The sequence below is a fragment of the Musca domestica genome, unplaced genomic scaffold (genome assembly GCF_030504385.1).
Source record: "Musca domestica strain aabys unplaced genomic scaffold, Musca_domestica.polishedcontigs.V.1.1 36, whole genome shotgun sequence".
In the NCBI taxonomy this organism is placed as follows: domain Eukaryota; kingdom Metazoa; phylum Arthropoda; class Insecta; order Diptera; family Muscidae; genus Musca; species Musca domestica.
In genome coordinates this window covers 1,986,892-2,003,270 of record NW_026712318.1, presented here as the reverse complement: position 1 = coordinate 2,003,270, position 16,379 = coordinate 1,986,892, and positions in this window count along the sequence as shown.

Here is a 16,379-nt window from a genome sequence, read left to right as displayed (position 1 = left end):
TCGATCACTTCAAGCAAGCGCTTCGCCCGGAATGGACCAAAATACCACAGAGTAACAATCGGGCAGTGTGTGACGGTTTCATTGGCCGTTTAAAGGCCATAATTGGTGTCAAAGGTGACCAATCCGAACAAATCTAAACTTATTGTAAAATTTGATGCTATTTCCGGCATTGTTTGCTTTCCTTCAATAAAATTTAAAAAAAATTATAAAATTATGGCGCTTGAGTTCTGGTGGCCAACCGAAGGTGTACATTTTCAGCTGACCTCTTGGCAAGTAAACACGATCATTTTGTTGGTTTACAAACTGCTGGACAACGAATGTTTTCTCATCGTCGAACAAGTGGCTTAGAAACGACAGCAGTCTGAAGTTGGTTGCAGTTTTTTCATCTCACCCTGTATTATTTGATATGATCAAAACATACCTCACCTACCTTTGGACCAAATCCGTTTCAGGACATTTGGAGCCGATCTATGTGTGTTTGTCTGGCTGTTGTGCACAATAACTTTCGAAGGGAGTATCCGACTTGATCCAAACTTGGTACATCGTAATATTATTTGCAAACTTAGATCGAGTTCGGAGATGGGTCTACTCCTTTTGCTATCTCCCCCACAAAAGTTAAACCTTTTTTAAGAAAATAATTTATGTCTAAGAAAGAGAAAAGATCATTCGATTTTTTGTAAACCTTGAAAATCCCAACTTTTCTGTCAGTGCTAGATCATGTACGAAAATTGACTCTATTGACCCACTCTATCAAGTACCTCACCCACAAAGGGTCAACATTTTGAATAATTATATATCTTATGAAATATGATGTAAGAATCACAATATTTTTATTAACTCAAGATCTGTTGTGAATATGGAACATATCGGCCTACTCTTTCTGTTGTCTCCCCCACAAACGGTCTAAATTTTGAATATCCAAGAAACTCGTAAATAAAATTTTCTAGAGACTCTACCTTGTTTCGGCCCGACTTTGGTCCTTTTCTGACTAGTGTTTCTTTATTCATTTGCTGACTTTTGTCGATCCCAATGCGAATCATGATGTGTATTTGCATATCCAATTTATTATGTCCACCTTAACCTGTTGCTGTTTAATTTACAATTTTTTTCCTGAAAAATTTTTTTTTTCATCCAAAAGTTCTCAGATTTAATTCTTGAGCAAACCAAACGAAACCCTCAAATGTTCTTCGGCAGTGGTGATTTTTTTTAGCTCATTTGTCATTCCTTTAAAGTACAAGTCATAAACTTTAAAAAGTGTTGCTGTTTTCTTTTTCTGGGTAGCAGCAGCCACAAAACGCCAAGAAATTCCTAAGAAAAAATATTTCCATTAACGAAATGAAATGAAAACGAATTTCAGATGTTTTTTTTTTGGAGGAAGAAACAAAAAAAGAATACAGCTTCACTTTGAAACAAGAGTTCCTCAAACTCACCTCATTCATGTGATATTCCGGCGACAATGGACAAATCAGTGGACAGACTGACGTATAGCAACATAATGAACCATGCCACATACAAATGTGACACACTGTGTGTTTTTACGAACATACGTACATATGTGGGTACATACGTTCATACCAATGCCATCGCAATTTGGCCCTCTTCATGTTTTCCTTCATCGTCGTCCTCCACATGTGATTCTTATCACATGTAACATGAACTGCGTGTCTTTCATTATTTCCACGTCGTACTCGACGACGACTCGACGTAACAAAGTACCAGACAAACGACGATTTACGTATGTTTTGTCTCGTTGAGAGTGCATTTTTTTTACGATCGGCTGGTTTCAGGCTCAGTTTTTTTTTGTTCACGGTTAAAAATCTTATGATGCGCTGGGCTCTTGAGGTTGTTGTTGCTGGTTTATTTTTATGATTTGGTCTTGTGTTTTATGTTTTCGCTTGTCAGGAATGTGTTCCAAAGAAAATGAGAAGGTGTTGTCTCCACCGCCGAATGAATGGCGTTTGGGGTTTCAAAAGTGTTTAGTTTCACGTGTGTAATATGGAGATTTTTGTTGTAGTTTTGTTTTATTTTTTTCTCGATGTTGTTGCTGGTGTTTTGCTTGGGGAGGGAATGATGGACGAACACTTGGTTGAATGTGTAGCAGTAGTCGATCGTCGTGTGTTATTGGAATCCCAAATAATTTGCATGTTTCGACAATTTCTGGGAGTGTGTTCATTTGTTTGTCTGCCACTCTTTATTCGATGGGGTAAAGAAATGATTTCTGGAATAATTTTTGTTTTTGTTTGTTCTCTGTTAAAGAATTTCAGTTTAGTAATTATAAACCTGTCATGTTGTCATATCTTTGTCATATTTTCTTCGCACAAGGTAGGATAGGTAGTTCATTTAGCTTAAAGTTTAAAGTGCTGACATCATCTGAATTTGGTTGAAGTTTATTATATTACAGCCTGTTTTTGGTGGAAATAAATTTTGAAATTGATGTCCGGGATTTGGATTTAAATTTTTTTTCTCAGGAAATTCTAAAATAAATATGGACAACAATAGACAAAATGGTACATACAGAGTGAGATAAAAAATACAACAAAGTCAAACGCCATAATTTATCATATTTGTTTAATTTTATTGAATTAAAGCAAAAAAATGTCGGAAAAAGAACCTCATTTTGTTACCATTCTTGGGTGGCGCGTGCTGAGTGCGATGGTGCTGAGTCCTGTTGGAATGTCGAAGATCTACGGCCAAAATGTTTGCGTGTCCAAGGCTTTAATACACCCTCCAAAATATTTTCGCGATAATATTCGGCATTTATTCTGCTAAAAAAAGAGCCAATGAAAGCTTCTTTTACCCTCCAACATAGTATGAAGGGTATTTAAATTTGCCATTCCGTTTTCAACACATCGAAATATACATTTTAGATTCCACAAAGTATATACAGGGTGAGATAAAAAAAACTGCAACAAAGTCAAACGCCATAATTTTTGCATTTGTTTTTTTTTTAATTATATTGAATGAAAGCAAAAAGTGTCGTAAATGGCATCAAATTTTAGAATAAGTTTAGATTTGCTCGAATTGGTCACCTTTGGCAAAAATTATGGCCTTCAAACGGCCAATGAAACCGTCACACGCTGCTCTGCGGTATTTTGGCCCATTCCCGGCGAAGTGCTTGCTTGAGGTGATCGACACTTTGGTATTTTTTAGTGCCAACCTTGCTTTCCCAAATACTCCAGACAACGGATTAGTATCCGGAGATTTTGATGGCCACTGTAACCATTCTTGGGTGGCGCGTGCTGAGTGCGATGGTGCTGAGTCCTGTTGAAATGTCCAAGATCTGCGGCCAAAATTTTTGCGTGCCGAAGGCTTTAATGCCTCTCAAGAATATTTTCGCGACCAGTATCACTGTAACGAGCGATGGTACGAGACACAAAAGATTTATTCACATTTAAATGCTGGAGTGCTCTAACGATAACCACTTGTGGTTTTCCAGCCAAATATAAAGAAATCACACTATCACGTTTGAATTCCATCACGAATAACTTTTTTTTCTGGAAAATTCTTACCAAAATGCTTTTGTACGCTTGTAAACAATATAATGAGCTGTCACTGGAATAATTGTAACAGCTGTCGGAAGAGTGGCTTAGAAGTGACAGCAGTCTGAAGTTGATTACAGTTTTTTAATCTCACCCTGTATATCCAATTTTATCTGAAATCATAATTTCCAATAAATTCCATATTCATCTCAAAGAATCGCTGATTTTGTTCGCAAGTTATGATAGATAAAAGTATTGAAAATTGTGACCCTTTGAGGACGAGGTACCAGAATGGGTTCGCAGATATATATCATCTTCACAACAGATTTTGTGATAGCAAAAATGTTTGTATGTGTGAAATTTGAAGAGAGCTGGATGTTTATTTCACTTTCTTGGAGCGTTTTGTTTTTCAAATTTCTTAAACCCTTTGTGAGGGAGTTACCAGAAGAAATGGTCCGATCTCTACCATCTTTTGTAACATGTTTTGTGTTGATAGAAATATCAAGATATACCGATTCTGAATGCGATGGGCTGTTAATTCCGTATTTTATGAGCTTCATGGATATTAAAAAATGCTGACCGTTTATGGGAGAGATACCAGATGGGGTGAACCGATACATCCCATCTTCACAGCAGATCTTGTGTTAGTATAAATAATGGGATGTGAGAGATATGAAGAGCAACGGATGCTTATTTCGGATTTTATGATCGTTTTGGTTATTTAAATTGTTGACAATTTGTGGGGTTGGAACCAGAAGCAATGATCCGATCTCTACCATCTTTATAACAGGTCTTGTGTTGATGGATATATTGAGAGGTTGCAAGTCTGAATGGAATCTTATGTTAATTTCTCGTTTTTTGAGCTTCATGGATACCCAAAAATTTGCCGCTTTGTGGGTAGATACCAGGAAGGAGACCTTGGTTAAAAAAAATGTTGTGATGTGTGTAGTTTAAATACCTTCGGATTATTACATCACATTTTATAATATTTATAATAATTCAAAATTATGACACTTTGTGGGGGAGGTACTCGATGGAGTGAACCGATATTGTCCATTCTCGCACCTGGCATAGCACTGATGCCAATATTAGGATTTGTAAAGTAAGAGCAAAATCGGATTATCCCTTCTCTTTCTTTGCAGTAAAATATTTTCTTTGCAAATGTTGAAATTTTGTGGGGGAGGTACGATAAGGAGTGGAGCGATATTGCCCATCTCCGAACTACATCTCAATTTAAGAATATTATTACGATGCACCAAGTTTAGACTAAATTGGATACTCCCAGCCAGATAGACGGACGGACGGACATCGCTAGAGCAACTCTAAATGTCCTGAAACGGATTTGGTCCAAAGAGACCTAGGATCTAATATTTCGATAGGACACTTTTTGGCCATATCAAATGATATATAACCTCTCTAGCCATATGGTTGAGGACATAAAAATATCTCTCTACTTTTTATGCGAATTATTAAGAAATAAACTGCCAGCAAAGCCATAGATTAAAGACAACGCTTCACATTGCAAAAGCCCCTCTGATAACAGTGAAGACTTGATATCATTCATAAAATGAAACGTGAGTTTCATTAATTATTTTCAAGTTACGTTTTTTCGCTCTTTTCTTCTTGGATTTCTGTGGAGAAAAAAACTTAATTTTTCATTTTCACACAATTGCTTTGTTTGCTATTTATTGTTCGCCCGTTCGTTCGCTCGTCCGTTGACTGACTTGTTCATGAGATTAGCGTCTTTTTTGCACTTTTTTTATCTGTGCGTGTTTGTTTTTTCATCCGATTCAGTTCGAGTTTCATTCCAGTCGACTTGGATATGAATAATTTTTTTTTTTTGCGGATGTTTGTTACGACATTTCTCAAGTTCACATGAAATGTGTGACCTTCTTTCCCTCTTCGTTGCTGCTTATCGTCGTTGCTCGAAATTGCATATTAAAGAAAATTGTATTTTTTTAAATAATTTTTTGCTGTTGTTTATTTTTTTTTTTCGTTACATGATTTCTTGTTTATTATTTACCGACTTTGATATTTATCAATCAATTGCCTGCGCTTCTCAGTAATTGCAGTTATGGGCCTTTGTCTTATCTTTGTGTGAATGTGAGAAAACTTTGCCATTGCCACAGCCATTCATCCATCCATGCATTTGTGGTATCAGATTACATGGAAACGCTTTGCTGGTACTGGTATAGCTGGATTTTGTGGTTGTTGTTGTTGTGGTTTGGCTTTGATTGATCTGCCGATGGAATCATGAAATTTACCTTAATCGAAATGACTACTGAATTCGGGGTGAAGATTGTTTAAATACAATACCTTAATAATTAAAAGTAAAAAAAAAATAAAGTATTCAACATATTTTTGTGTTAACCGGTTTAATGGGATTTCTCTAAATGACACCTGAGGCATTAACAAAGGATAGGAGAACTAATTTAAATGATTTCAATGAATGCCATTTTTCGCTTATTGTCATAATAAATGGTGGGACAAACTTTAAGTTTTAAAGTACAGAAAATCAAAGACACCCAACAAAAACTCGGAAGCTGCATGAGTCGAATAACTCATTGTAAGGTAATAGAAACAAACTCCCTTTCGCACTATCAGTGGGTTGGAAATAGTGATTATACCCTACAACACTATGTGTTTATGTAACACCTCGAAACATTGGTTTCCCACATAGGAAAGTATATATGGATCTTCCTAGCTCGCCGAGCTGAGTCGATCTAGCTATGTATGTCCGTCCGTCCGTCTGTCCGTCTGTCCATGTTAATTTGTAATCACTCTACAGGTCGCAATTATGGCCCGATCTTCACGAAATTTAGAATGTAGGTGGGGTTAAGGTCAGAATAGAACCCTATTTCTTTTGGAGATGATCGCCAAATGTTTAGGGGTAGAAATGGACCAAAAACTGAAAAAATTCCTGATTTTGCAGTCGCTCTACAGGTTGCAATTATAGACCAATCGACGCGGAATTGCGCATGTAGCTAGAGTTTAGGGCGGGGAAGAAGCCTACCAATTTGGGTGGTCATCGGATAATATTTAGCGGGTAAAATAGACCATATCTTTTGTGATGAAAAAAAATCAAAATTTTTCATTAAACCGCGAATATTTTTAATCCCGGCGAAATCAAAAGCCATGACAAGGTTACTTCTGATCTTTACATTGATGTTAACATCCATCAAATCGGATATATAGCAAAATATGTGCAATATATATGTCTATTAAAGGAGATATGCTTGAAAGATCTCTTATATGTCGAGAACGGCTGAACTGATTTCGACAGTTCTCATTAATTCAGAATGGCCTCTTCGCAGGAAAGAAAAACGCCTAAAAAATCGCATAAAAATATCTCTCTAAAGATGAAAATATTGATTTTGTAATATTTTCTCATATTTTTTCAATTTTGTCATATTTTTGGCATATTTTCATTTTGAATTAAACATTTGGTAATATTTCTACAGCTAACAAAACTAAGTAATTAGGATGAGGGTCAGAATAGAAGCCTACTCTTTTTGGAGATAATCGCCATATATTTAAGGGTTGAAATGGATCAAAAAAACTGCAAAATTTTCAGCAAGTCGTAATTATAGCCCGATCGCATTTGAATGGAGGTTACCGGACATTGCAAAAGCCAAATAGTTTTGGATGGCCATCCAAAAATATTCAGTGTGTGAAATAGTTTGCCAACTTTTGTAGACAAAATACGAAAATATCCATTCCAGTGTCTTTTTGGAGAATTCACAAATACAGGAAAGACGCACTTCTGACTATTTCGTTAAGGCTGATTTCGTTGAAGAATATAGTCAAATGTCTGTATCTCACATAGATGCGTTTAAGTCAAAAACCAATAATAAATGTTAATCTTTTGCCACTTCTGAGAGATTATAGGTCATTGGGAAATGTTGGTTCCAGATCTAGGAAAACCATTCACGTGCAACATCTTCCAATAAATTGGAAATGAGCAAATTAGTTTAAGTTGCTATTATTCGAAAATTAGAGAACGAAACCTGATGGTTTTCTTTTATAATTTGTCAAAATATCTTGTGGAATTCTTTCGAGTGTATGTCCTATATAAACTGTATCATTTATTATAGTGTTGTAGGGTATTCAACGGTCGGCCCCGCTCGACTGTAGCCTTTGCTTACTTGTTTATTCTTTAAATAGTACAAAACAAAAGTGTATACGTACCTGGTTACTAAGTAATGAGTAACGTTGGCACGCTCTATGCCAACGAACGTGCGGACGAATACAAAACCAAAGGTTGTGAGCTCGACGCGAAACAAGAAATAATAAAATACTATGTAAGATTTTCGCAACAGTGGCAAAGTGTGTGAGTTCAATACCAGCTTCGGTACGGAAAAATTGGATTAGAAAAATGAAACTATATTTTTTTCTACTTATTTGTAGACATTTAGGTTCAATAACTACTACATGTTTAAAGGAGAAAATAATAGGTTAGTAGGTTGATTTGTAAGTATTTTCTGGATAGACATGTTGCTGGTTAGACATGGCCCGCAACTTCTAATTGAATATGTTTTCCATGATATTGGGGTCCGACAATTTAGTTGAAGATATTAAGGGTAATCCAATTTTTTTTTGTAATTTGATTTTTTTTTTCAGGGAAAAATTCAGACCCTCGTGGTTATTCTTAATAAATCCACGATTGTAGGTCGACCACATATTTATAGGGTGAGATGAAAAAACTGCAACCATATTCAGACTGCTGTCATTCTAAGCTACTCGTCCGACAGCTCTTAAAATTACTCCAGTGACTGCTCATTATATTGTTCACAAGCGTACAAAAGCATTTTGGTGAGAATTTTCCAGAAAAAAGTTCTTCGTGATGGAATTCAAGCGTGATAGTGTGGTTTCTTTATATTTGGCTGGAAAACCACAAGTGGCTATCGTTAGAGCACTCCAGCATTTAAATGTGAATAAATATTTTGTGTCTCTAACCATTGCTCGTTACCGTGATACTGGTAGCGTAGCCCAACGTCAAGGAAGTGGACGGAAGAAAACAGCAACATCAGCAGAAATGGTTCGACAAGTAAAGAAGAGACTTGATCGAAACCCGCGTCGCAATGGCCGAAAAATGGCTGAAAATATCGCAGTATTCTATCCGGCAAATATTGAAAAATGAGCTTCGGATAAAGCCATTGAAATTCCAAAAAGTCCAAGAACTTACACCGCAACAGAAATAAAATAGACTCAAAAGAGCTAAAGAGTAGCATCGCTTGGCCGAAAGTAGTGAACTGCCGAATTTGGATTTCTCCTATGAGAAAACATTCATTGTCCAGCAGTTTGTAGACAAACAAAATGATCGTGTTTACTTGCCAAAGAGGTCAGCTGAAAATGTGCACCTCGGGTTGGCCACCAGAACTCAAGCGCCGGCCATGGTGATGGTGCGGGTCGCCATAACAACCGATGGTCACTCTCCGCTCGTATAAATCGACCGTAGCATTAGAATAAATGCCGAATATTATCGCGAAAATATTCTGGAGGGTGTATAAAAGCCTTGGTCATGGAAAAATTTTGCCCGCAGACCTTGGACATTCCAATAGGACCCAACACGCGCCATTTCCGGCGCACAATGGTCATCAAAATCTCCGGATATCAATCCGTTGAACTATTGCGTCCGGAGTATTTTGAAAAGCAAGGTTGGCAATAAAAAATACCAATGTGTCGATAACCTCAAGCAAGCGCTTCGCCGGGAATGGGCCAAATTACCGCAGAGCAACATTCGTGCAGCGTGTGACGGTTTCATTCGTTCCCAAGGTGACCAATTCGAACAAATCTAAACTTATTCCAAAACTTGATGCTATTTCCGACATTTTTTGCTTTCATTCCATAAAAGTAAAAAAAAAATGTAAAAATTATGGCGTTTGACTTTGTTGCAGTTTTTTCATAATAATTCCGTGTCGACTGCTCTTTAATTGGTGCCTCTGGAATTTTTGGTCCATTTAAATCCTTAAATATTTTGCGATCATCTCCAAAAACAATAGACTTCTATTCTGTCTCTACCCTATCCCATGCTAAATTTCGTGAGGATCGGACCATAAATGCTATCTATAGCGTGGTTAAATATAAGCATGAACAGACGGACCGACATACACATACAGATAGAATCAGCTCGGCGAGATAGGAATATCCATATATAACATCCTATGTGCAGAACCAGTATTTGGAGGTGTTACATAATTCTTAGCACCGCCAAACTTATAATAATTTTTTTTAACTAAAAAAAAACGAAAAGAGATCTTTAATAAAATGCCCATAAAATATTTAAAAAATTTTATTAATAATCCTTCAGAAATATTTTATATAGTCCGCCAACATTTATTCAAAAATATAAAATAAAATTTACAAATATTTCTCTAAACAATATTTAAACAAACCCTTAATATTTCTTCAAAATTATTTAAAAAAGAAAATCCACAATTGGTTATTCTTTAAAACGTTTTTAAATGACATTAATTTATCTGATATTCCCTCAAAAATATTTAAAACAGTCCACGATTTGTTGCTCAGAAATTCCTTCAAAGATTATAAAAAAATCCATCATTTAATTTTTTATACAAAAATATTAAGCACTTTGGATACTCCTCCAAAAATATTTGAAAACTTCCACTATTGGTACTCTGAAATACCTTGGAAAATATTTAAAAAATCAGGCATTGCTGCTTTGATATTTCTTCGAAAAATATTCTTATAAATTCTCGTCTCTAATGTTCGCCAAAAAAAAAATCCCAAGAAAAGGGTTTCTCGTAAGCTGTTAAAATTAAAAATGTATCCCTGAACATCCAATAGAAAAATTTTCTTTTCATCAAAGTCAACAGCTGTTACTTTCTTAATAAAATTTGCAAGATCTCCTCTTTTGATATAAAATATAACGTCTTTGAAGGGAAAAAATCCCGCATTTCCCTGTGACAAACCTATAAATTCACACAAAAAAGCAAACAAACAAATGCCAATAAAAAAAACAAGAAACAAACAATGTAACATATCTAAATAATTCCCACCCAAAATGTCAAGAAGCCTAAAAATCGAGTTGCAAACGAAACAACCCCTCCAGGGCGTCAACGGCAGCAGCAGTGTCTGCAGCTTGTTGAAAGATTTAATTCAGCAATTTCTCAGATAAAAGAATGGAAACATAACAAAACAATTCACAATCGCCTTAATAACAATAAACCATAAACAACACCTCAAATATCCCTCTTTAATAACAACAGCAACAACAGAAATTAACCATTCCCTCATTCAGTCACTCGCTGGCTCACTCACTCACCGATTATTTCATCCCTTTCGTTGCATGTCTACAAAATTCATGGGAGTTATGATTTGTGACTTATGTTCGACAGCGTCTTCGTCTTCTTAGTACAAAAATGCGGATACGGTGATGCCAAACATCCAACCATCCATCCATCCCTCAATGCCCTCAGCCAGCCATATGCAGTGTGAAGGAACCCACTTGAGCCAGCAAGCTCTGTTACCATTCAAATGCAATTCATCTCGGAATAGAAATGTCGACTTTATTGTTCCCATTCATTCATTGACTCAATTTGTGGTGGCTCATTCATAGCTCGTCTCACAATAAGCGGGCATTGTAAATCCAATCTCAACGATAAAATTATGACTGACTGGCTGAAAACAACTCAGTACACACCACTAGGAGAGCCATAAGAAATCCGATAATCGTCAAATACATCATTGTCATGGCACAGTGGGTTATCATGTGAACCCAAAGAAAAAAAAGAAGAAAATTTGATATAAAATTAAAAATCCCCATTAAAAATACCGCCTGCAGAAATCAAGAGGATATGCAGTTCAATCAATGGGCTGTAGTACTTGAACGAATTTTTGACAAACATAAAGTACTCGAAGGCAACATTAGATGATTGAAAATTGTGGTTCAAGCTTTGTGGAGGAAAGAAATGTTTGTTGTTTCGGTGAGAGTTTTTCTCATGACCCCAAATGTTCTCATTGTGAACTACTTGTGTAACAAGTATGAGCCTTTGTGAAAGCCTGGGAATGATTTAATTCGAAAAAGTAAAAAGTAAAGTAACAAATAAAAAGGTTGTAAGTTTGGGGGGCCGAATTTTGAATACCCTCCACCATTTGGAAGGAATTTGCCAATTTTCAAAAAAAAGTCCACGGAAAAAATCATAAAAATACCGAACATAGGAATTTACCTTTATATTGGGATCTACAGCGATGCGATGACAAAACTGCCACCAATTTCAGACTGCTGTCATTTCCAAGCCACTCGTCCGAAAGCTGTTAAAATTATTCCAGTGACTGCTCATTATATTATTTACAAGCATACGAAAGCATTTTGGTGAGAATTTTCCAGAAAAAAAGTCATTCGTTATTCGGAATTCAAGCGTGATAGTGAGATTTCTTTATATTTGACTGGAAATCGTTTGTGTCTCGTACCATCACTCGTTACCATGATACTGGTACCGTAGCCCGACGTCAAGGAAGTGGACGGAAAATAGCAACATCAGCAGGAATGGTTCGAAAAGTAAAGAATCGACTTGGTCGAAACCCGCATCGCAGTGGCCAATGACTCGTAAACTGAACATATCGCAACACTCCATTCGGCAAATATTAAAAAATGAGCTCCCGGTGAAGCCATTGAAATTCCAAAAAGTACAAGAACTTACACCGCAACAAAAAGAGTATAAAGTGAAAAGAGCTAAAGAGTTGCTTTGCTTAGCCGAAAGTGTTGAACTGCCGAATTCTGTTTTCTTCTACGAGAAAATATTCGTTGTCCAGCAGTTTGTAAACAAACAAAATGATCGTGTTTACTTGCCAAAGACGTCAGCTGAAAATGTGCACCTTCGTTTGGCCAGTGGCCACCAGAACTCAAGCGCCGGCCATGGTGACGGTGTGGGTCGCCATAACAGCCGATGATCGCTCTCCGCTCGTATTCATCGACAGTGGCATCAGAATAAATGCCGAATATTATAGCGAAAATATTCTGAAGGGTGTATTAAAGCCTTGGACACCCAAACATTATGGCCGCAGACCTTGGACATTCCAACAGGACTCAGCACTATCGTACTCAGCACGCGCCATCCAAGAATGGTTACAAAGTGAGGTTCCTCGCTTCATTTCCAGCGCACATTGGCCGCCAAAATCTCAGGATACCAATCCGTTGGACTATTGTGTCTGGAGTATTTTGGAAAGCAAAGTTGGCACTGAAAAATTCCGAAGTGTCGATCACCTCAAGCAAGCGCTTCCCGGGAATGGGCCAAAATACCGCAGAGCAACATTCTAGCAGCGCGTGACGGTTGCATTTGCCGTTTGCCGGCCATAATTCGTGCCAAAGGTGACCAATTCGAACAAATCTAAACTTATTCTAAAATTTTATGCTATTTCCGACATTTTTTGCTTTCATGCACTAAAATTAAAATAAAAAATTATGGAGTTTGACTTTAGTGCAGTTTTTATATTTCACCCTGTATATCTGCGAACCCCTTCTGGTAAAAATGTTCGATTTCCTTTTAATTTTGCTCGTACCAATATTTTTATCTGTATTAGATGTACTAGGGAATTGGAATACTTAGGCTGACTATATCTGGTACCTCACGCACATTTTAACATTTTCTAAAAATTATCAAATATCTCATACAAAGTGAAGAGAGTAACTAATATTTATAACATATTTATTTAGGTCCGATAGGAAATGGCCAATATTGGCCAATTCCTTCGGAACCTACTCCATAGAGTGTAAACCATCGGAACAGTCATAACAGAAGTCAAAATGTATTTAAATAATCGAGGGTATACATCTGTCTGCAAAACCGACTGAGACTGTTTGACTTGTTTTGTTTTTTTTTTTTTTGTATTTAACATTACTAAATATAACCATTTATTTTAATATTTTAAATATAAAATATCTTTTTATATGTCATCATACGAAGCTCTTACATTTTATATTCGCTGGTTAAATATCTTTTATTTAATTTTATCCTAGCATAAATTAATGCTCTTGTACTACAACACCCTGGAAGTTTGTTACACAATAACTCAGATAAAACTCTGACACTTCAAAAATCCTAAACGAAAAATACTTGAGTTTAATTAATCCAAAAAGCTTTGATTCTTTCTATTTTTTAAGCAACCTAAACTTTTATCCTTCATGCAAAATGATGCTGATACAACAGTCACTGTTAAGTTGTCTCTAACAAATGAAATCGAAGTCCCCATGGGCTGTGAACACAAACAGCATTTTCTGAGATATTCAAGATCACAACAAGTTGCTTTATTAAAAATTCTCTCAAAGAGTATTTCAAATATAAAGAGACCCCAACAAAATTCCCATACAAAAACCCCTTTACAAATTTAAAGAGCCCGTCTACTATGGGTATTTCTCCTTACAATTGGGAATTTTTATATTCTCCTCTCTCTCTCTTTTACCAGGGGTGCTCAAAACCGTGTTCTAGAACATGAAGAGAAAAAAGAGATAATTTAAGAGAAAATTAAAACTCTGTTTTTCTTTATATTTTACGATTCAATTTAATTATTTTTAACATGAATGTTTGCCTAAATAATTTATAAAGCAAATGGATAAAAAATATTTGTATAAATAATGTCTTAACAATGTTTTGTTCTTGATTTAAATAAGCAAAGAGAAATTTGACTGAAAAGAGATATTTCTTTTTGAGCACCCCTGCTTTTACTGATACAAATTTCCCAACCATATTTGTTGATACTCAATTTCTGTGGTCTCTATCTGTTTCCCCTCTTTCTTTTTTAATAAGGAGAAACAAAATTTCCCTTACTCTCGTGTAGAGCAATAAAAACCGACCAATCATAGTTCAATTGCTGTTCACTCTGTTTATCTCCGTCGGGTAGTAGGTAATTTTACGAATACCCCGTTTAGTGCCCGTGTACGAACACACACACACATGCACGCACATTCGTGTGGGGCATTTTTCGTTTGGTTTTGTTACCTACTCGGCGGAGGTGGTGGCGATGCAACTAAAAATAGTGGGTTTGATTTATGCACAGCTGTGTGCGGCGGCTGTTTGTTACATTTCCCTTTCGTGGGTAAATTTCTTTCAATGAAGGGATTAAAAAATACAAATAACAACGGCTGGTCCGTTTCAATTACGCAGAATTCCAGATATTGCACATCTGTGTGTAATTGCACATTTCGAGTGGCAGAGCAGTGATGATGTGCGGGGAATTTTTGGAATTCGTCAATTAGCAATGCAGATGTTGAATGGCAGAGTTTTATGATTGTCAACCATCCCATCGATCAGGCAATAGCAAGCTACCACTATCACTTAACCATAACAGTAGTACTAGTAGGCCATGTGTGACAATAGATTAGAGAAAAGGAAAAATGTGGAAACCGAGGTGATGAAATGTCACACGTGTGTTTTTATTGGCAACACAGATTAATTCGATACGCAATGGAATGGAATTGAACACTTGTTGTCGTGGTGGCAAATAGGTATTTTGGAATAAATTATGACCTTTTTATGATTTGCAATATAGAGCTTAAGGTTATACCTAAATATGCATTTGGTTAACACATTGTGGGTGTAATTGAAGACAGATGTTTTGATCTCAGTGATCATTATAATGTGGTGTTATATTCTGGATTTTCAATGATTATTGATGTCAATTGAACTATATGTATGCTCTTTTATTGGAAAGTCCAGAGGAATTTTGAAAAAGTTTAATGGGAAAATCCCAGAGAATGTAATCTGGCTTAGACATAAGTGCCAAAAAAATATTGAAAAATAAGTTCAGAATTTAAGTTTTCAGAACCGCTGAATTTCAAATCAATTGATCCAGAAAAAATATATAAGGGCTTTATTTTAGAAAAATTATTTTTTTTTTTCAATAATCTAAAAAAATTGCACGCATATCTTTATTGGATTTAATTTCCCCTATTATTATACCTTTATATATTGAGCATCAAAATGCAAATTTCCCCAAGGGATATTTGCATTAATTTCTCCTATTTTTAAACACTACATATTTTAGCTTCGGATATGGTCTCCTGAACATTATGCCACTATTACATATTATGGGGAATTTCAATCCATAAAAGCCACAACTAACATAAAACCCCCTATTTTTTGATACAACCAATCAAAATCGTTGTGGTTAGGGAATTTCCTCTTCATTCCTATGTGACCCCTAATATTTCTCAATATTGTTGCTTGTTTGTTCACATTTCCCCTTCATACTGACGTGAACATAGGGAAATTCTCCTTCGATTTAATATGAGTAAGGCTATTTCCATAATATTCCCACTATATCGGTAACCATATCCAACAGAAGAAAGGATATACTCTTCGCTCCCCTTGAACATTTTTTCCAATGGGTTTTTTTTCATTTGTTTGATGGGGTTTCCAGCCATGAGGGGTAATCAATATAAATCCTTGTATTTTCCTATATGGTAAATCCATTGAAAAGAGGAAATTTTATTTCAATTACAGGGAATTCCCATACAATGTTGGAAAGAGGGAAAATGGTAGGGTTTCAAAATTATGAGGGGGAAATATGGATTTTTGCAATAAGGAGCATATAAAAAAAATCCACTTCATGGATTTTACAATTTAGATGGGAATTTTGTTGTTATGTTTAATAAGGTTCAATATTGGTGGGCATGAGAATATTGGATATCTCATTTATTATTTATTGAAGGGAGATTTAATATTTAAAATAAAAATGAAATAGCAAATTAACTTCTCAAAAATTTAATTTGAGCAACTGGAGAGAGACATTTACCTCATATTAATAATTTCTCGTACATAAACAAAATTGGTCCATGTTTTTCTGCAACCACCATCTTAGAGCAGGGTCCATCTATCAAAAAAAAAACAACATTTTATGTAAAATATACAACAATTTGGATGTTGCCCGGCCCCAACTGTG